This window comes from Amblyomma mixtum, chromosome 10, assembly GCF_055824585.1.
Source record: "Amblyomma mixtum isolate Tamu chromosome 10, ASM5582458v1, whole genome shotgun sequence".
In the NCBI taxonomy this organism is placed as follows: domain Eukaryota; kingdom Metazoa; phylum Arthropoda; class Arachnida; order Ixodida; family Ixodidae; genus Amblyomma; species Amblyomma mixtum.
This window is the reverse complement of record NC_143021.1, coordinates 4148146-4154444: the sequence shown is the minus strand read 5'-3', so window position 1 is coordinate 4154444 and position 6299 is coordinate 4148146. Positions and strand designations below refer to the sequence as shown.

General features: G+C 40.8%; 1 pseudogene; it reads right to left on the bottom strand.

Annotated features, from left to right (window-relative positions):
* Window positions 1–4259: 4259 nt before the first annotated feature.
* Window positions 4260–5120, bottom strand: LOC149325014 (uncharacterized; annotated as a pseudogene).
* Between the last annotated feature and the right edge of the window lie 1179 nt (window positions 5121–6299).

Here is a 6299-nt window from a genome sequence, read left to right as displayed (position 1 = left end):
CTGAAATATACTCCAAGTATTTTAAATGCATTTACTATCACTTTCTTTGAGTTGTTCAACTTAATGTCTCTGTTAATGCTAATATTTTTGTTTTTCGAACAGCATAGGAAAGCCTTCGTTTTCCTAAAGTTTATTTTTACTTTGTTCAGTTCAACCCATATGTCAAAATTTCTCAAAAGTTTCATTCGCTCTTATTATGACCTCATCTGGGCTAGCTGCAGTGAATAACAGTGTCATATCATCCGCGTAAATGACAAATTTCACCGTGGGACCGATGCTGACGATGTAATTTAGGTACAAGTTAAATAAAAACGGGCCAAAAATACTCCCTTGAGGCACGCCTGCAGAAATTAGCAATACACGGGATGAGTAGTCTTTTAAATATACGTACTGATTGCGATCATTTCGGTAGGATCTCAAAAGGGATAGCACAGTTCCACGGGAGCAGGATAGAGTGATTTAAGTAATCAAAAGCTTTTGTGAAATGACTACTTCAAGGGCTACTTCATTGCTTTCAAGAGATTCTAGAATAAATTCTTTTTGCTCCTGGGCAGTGCCATTTCTGTTGTTCTGTGTTTTCTGAAGCCATACTGCACGTCGTAAAGAATATTGCATTGTTCACAAAACTTTGTTATTCTAGAGAAAATCATTTTTTCAAATCCTTTCGAAAAAACGGAAAATATTGATACGGGTCTAAAGTTTGTAAAACCATTCTTACTTCCTTTCTTGTGCGGTACACTCACTTTGACAAGCTGCATTTGCTTCGGAAATATTCCTTGAGATATGCAAAGGTTATATATTTGAATTAAGCACCCTGTCATGTTTTCTATAACACACTTTACTGGTTTTATTACAATGTCGTCGGCGTCAGCACTTTTACTGCTATTTAAGCCCATGAAAACCGATATCACCTCTGATTCTTAGTTGCCGTTAAGAACATAGATTTCTCGTTTCGAATATCAAGAGTATTTGAATCGACGGAGTTACTTGTTAAATCTATAAAGTGGCTGATAAATACATTAGCTAAGTCAATGCCTGTCAATTCCTTTCCGCCCCCTCCCTCCCTCCTTCTGAATTGTTATTGGGCTTGAACCTGAAAATCTACCCAGAAGTGCGTTCCACTTCCTCCATAATTCATCCGACTTATTGATACAGGAAAACTTGTCACAAAAATATTTATTTATTTATTTATTGCACCCTCAGGGCCAAATGCATTACAGAGGGGAGGGGGTTAATTAGGATAAAGAACAATGAATATAATACAGTGAAAACAGGTAGTACAAAATAAATTTTCTCCAGATTAAAACAAACAACATTCACAAAGCGTAAATAACATAATATCAATGTACATAACACAGTGGAAACAGATATAACACATGATCAACTTCTTTCAGAATAAACAATGTTAGCTATTGCGTCGTGAAAGGTTTTGCTATCGGCAATGGCTGCAATATCGGGGGGAAGGCGGTTCCATTCCACAGATGTGCGAGGAAGATATGACTGAAAAGAAGATTTGGTGTGGCATGTTGGGATGCCAACCTTGTGGCGGTGATCGATGCGACGTGAAATGTATTCTGGGGGTGATATGAAATAGTCGTGAAGCGTAACGTGATGATATAACTTGTGAAATAGTGTTAGGCGACCAATTTTACGGCGAGATTGTAACGGTGGGTGTGACACGTTAGATTTCATGGCTGTGATGCTTGCCGTACGGTTGTAATCTGAAAGAATGAAGCGAACGGAATTATTTTGGACTAGTTCCAAGGAATATATAAGGTTATCATGTGTAGGGTTTCATATTGATGCTGCGTATTCTAGTTTAGGACGTATAAGTGTTTTATAGAGTATAAGCTTAAGAGATGAGGGAGCGGCTGAGAAATTGCAACGTAAGTACCCTAACATGCGGTTAGCGTTATTAATAACGTAGTCAATATGAATAGACCATGTTAAATTTTGAGTGATATGAATACCTATGTACTTGTATGTTTTTACCCAATCAAGAGGAGCGCCGTTAAGATAATATGAAGGAAGAGCGTTAGGTGCACGGGAAACACGCGAAGCTTTACATTTATTAATGTTTAATTCCATATTCCATGTAGCGGACCAGTCTGACACCAAACTGAGGTCTGACTGGAGAGTGTCAGTATTGTTAACGTTATTTATTTCCCGAAATATTACGCAATCGTCAGCAAAAAGGTGAATGTTGGAAGATATGGCAGAAGGAAGGTCATTAATATAGATTAAGAATAGAAGTGGTCCAAGGACCGATCCCTGTGGAACACCAGACGGCACGTTAGCAATCGGTGAATTGAATACCTAGGTACTTGTATGTTTTTACCCAATCAAGAGTAGTGCCGTTAAGATAATATGAAGGAAGAGAGTTGGCATGCACAAATTGCCAACGGTTAAGAAGGAAAGATTTAATCCAGTCGAATACGTCAGGATTGAGATTAAGATGGCTCAATTTATGTAGCAGCAATTTATGACATACTTTATCAAAGGCTTTGGAAAAATCCAAGAAAATGCAGCCAGCACAAGATGAGTTGTCAAGTATGCGGTATAGCTTACCAGTAAAGGCAAGTAATTGAGTTTCACACGAGTATGTTTAACGAAAACCATGTTGCGCAGGTGTGAAAAAATGAATTCTCATCGAGAAAGGTAACGACATGCTTGAAAATGATATGTTCTAGTAATTTGCAGCATGTGCTAGTGAGCGAAATGGGACGAAAGTTTTGAGGGGAGTGCTTACCACCGGACTTGTGAAGTGGAACCACCTTCCCAATTTTCCAGTCGTTAGGAAGGCTTGCTGTGTCGAGTGACGGTTGAAAAAGTTTGGTTAGTATAACTGAACTATAAGCACAAGTATTTTTTCGAAATTTAGCGTTAATCGACTCAGAACCAGGTGAGGAATCATTTTTGAAGATTCAATTGATTTGGCTATGCCAGGTGGATCGATAGTTATAGGTGACATTGTCGGGAACCTGTGGTGCTGTATGTGAGGCAGATTAACGCTTGAAATGGAGGAAAAGCTTTCAACGAATGTGTTGTTCTGCACGGAAGCACAGAGATCACTGGGGATAAGGTTACCGGAGGCATCTTGTAGTCTAATTAATGGGTCGTTCTCAGGGTGTATAACGCGCCAGAATTTCTTAACACTCGTTTTCAAAATAGTTGGTAATGTGGCAGACAAAAAGGTATTCTTTGTTCGTTTAATCGCGTTGACGTAAGCGTCGGAAACAGACTTGTACTTCGCCCATTGCGCGTTAGATGGTGAAAGCTTCGCGCGGCGGTATAAACGTTTCTTTTTGTTAGATAATCGTTTGATGTGAGAGTTGTGCCAAGGTGCTTGTGGATTAGAGGTGACGGTGCGCTTAGGGATATACTTATCAGTTAGTTCGTGAACCTTCGTTTTGAATGACATCCAGTTTTCTTCGACAGAGTAGTAGTCAGAGTTAGCAATAATGCCCAGTTCATTGTTAATAGCGGCAAAGCTGGCGCGTTTGTAATCTAGAATGATTTTTTTAAATTTTGCTCGGTTTTGGACGTGGTATATTAATGCAAAAATTTAGCCGAACGTGATCACTGATGCCTGGAAGATATGTTATATCAGTAGCTATCTCTGGATTAGTTGCTAGAATTAGATCAAGAGTGTTCGAAGCGTTATTTACTGTCCTTGTGGGTTTTGTTACCAACTGAGTTAGCGAAAACATGGTGCATTGTTCTAAGAATTCTTTAGCTTGATACGAACGGGAAGATGAAGAAGGCGGCTGAGCAGTCCATGAAATAGTTGGAAAATTAAAGTCTCCAAGTAGAAAAAGTGGTGATGAAGGAAATCGTGCGCGAACAAGATTGATAGCATCGTGAAGTTCGTTAGTGAATGTAGACGAATAAGAAGGAGAAGGGTAACAGACGCCAATAATCAGTTTAAGGTGACCTATCACTATTGACGCAAATATTAGTTCTAATTCGCTGAAAACTTGGATACATGAAGTTGGAATGTCTTTAGAAATAGCAAGTAAAGCACCGCTGCCACGTTTGGCTATTCTATCGCAACGATATACCGAGTAGCGATGAGCGTTTTGGAAGATTTCGGAATCCGATACATGCGTTGGGAGCCAGGTTTCGGTTAGCGCTATAATGTCAGCTGAGCATGTGTCTATGGCAGAAGATAAAGAAGTATGCTTGTTAAGTAGGCTCCTGACGTTAGTATACAGAACAGATATCGACGATGGCAACTGTCCACTACCCCTCGCGATTCCCTACGGTGAAGCGGAAGATCCAGCCACAGAATCCAATCTAGACGATTCGCCACGTGCCACGATTTCTTCAACAGTGTCCTTGGTAGGGTTATACATGAAGCATTTTTTATTGATATGCAGCTTGTTATAGCGTATCTTAAAAGAGCGAGGGTCAGCGTGCATATTTCCGAATTCAAGAAGTTTTTTCCGAGCCTGGCTCGTAGCCGGTGAGAAATCTTCACTGATTGTGATGTTATCCGTTTTAAATTGGTTACGAAGGGTTAATAGCTTGTCTTTCATTTTAGTGTCAGAAAATTTAGCTATGATTGGTCGACACTTCTCATCTGAAAAAGCGGCCAGGCGATATGCACGTTGAATTGAACTCGAGGGGCATACTTAGACAATCTTAGTCAAGGCTTCCAGGAGTTTAGATTCAGTGTCTGCCCAAGTCTCTTCCTCATCGGGTATACCCCTAAATATTAGATTTTCACGTCGCGATCTATCTTCGGCTTCATCAAGGCGAGACTGCAGCAAATCATTTCGAGTACGTTGGCCTTCTATAGATATCTTTAAAGATGAGAGCTCCTGATCCATGTCGTCGATTTTCTTTCCCTTTTCCTCGAGTTCATCAAGCCTCTTGTGCATGCCAGCTAACTTTGATTCAATGTTCTTCTGACTACTCCTAATGTCTTTAATATCAGCTGCTAATTCGGCCTGATCTTTAGAGCTTTGCAACGTACGAGAATGTACATCCTTAAGCAGCTTAAACATAACTTTCATTTGTTCAGACGGATTGTCTGGCACGTTGTCTAAGTCAAGGGAGCGAGTCATAGGACCTGAATTAGATTCAATGTCGCCAGAGCGCAAAAGCAGAGAAATCATTGAAAAGCATTCACAAGCAACATCAAAGCACACCCGCGGGCACGGGAACAGAAGTAAACAGCGATCGTCGCATTTTCTAGCGTCAAAGAATAGTGCGTACAAACCTGCACGGTAATGAAGCGAAGCATTGGAGGTATGCCGATGTCACTGTTCCCGTGCCCACTGAAGGGAAAGCCAGCGTGTTGTCGCTTTAAATCCGGTGTGGGTGGTGATGCCATCGTCGATGACGCTGGACGGGTGTGGACGAGGGATTCGATGAGCAGGAAAGCCTGGCCGGGTGGAAAGCTGAAGTTGTCGGTGAAACGAAGCCCAGATCTTGCAACCACCGTACCAGGGAAAAACGTCGAGTCAGTGCCTGCAGCCGGCGAAGTTGATATGGCGAGCGCCAGCACGGCCTGCACGGTAAAGAAGCGAAGCATTGGAGGTATGCCGATGTCACTGTTCCCGTGCCCACTCGCGCGCACTCCGTATTTCCGTCGTCACTTTATTTCGAAACACTTTAAACGCTTTAAACATGTCAGGGTCTCGTGCTTTTTCAAACTCCTTGTAAAGCCTATCCCTTTTACGCATTTTCTTCAGCAATTCAGGTGTGATCCATGGCCTCCTAATGTTCTTACGTTTCTCTGTATGTACGTAAAAAGGCCGTTAGAAAAAAAGCATAAGCCCTTTCGGCAGCTTTTTCCTTAAGAACGTCGCTCCAATCATGACTATTAACTTCCTCTTTGAAATTGTTCAGTTTTTACCAAATATCTCGAAATAACTTAGTTGTCACTTTTCAATTAGGTAATTTACTTTTCGGAGTGCACATGAAAGTGCCACGGTGGTCACTGATATCTGTATTTATTACACCTGCGTTCAGGACAAGCATGTGCCTATTTGTTATAAATAGGTAAATTAGTGATTCACACTGCAGTTTAACACATGTAGGATTGGAAATCACATTCAGAAGAGCGAAGAAATTCTATAGATTTTCAAATTCAATTATCATGGGGTTATCTAGAAGGAAAGCACTCCCTAAAATGACATGTATTTGTTTTCGCTTCTGAAAGATAAGAAAAAGTCGAGAAATGCCAAAAAGGATTTTAAGTTTCCGTTTGGGGGGCGATAGATATCCGCCACAACCTTCTTTTCGATTACAAGAGACAGGATTTCATAATCAGGGTTCACAAACGAAAATTT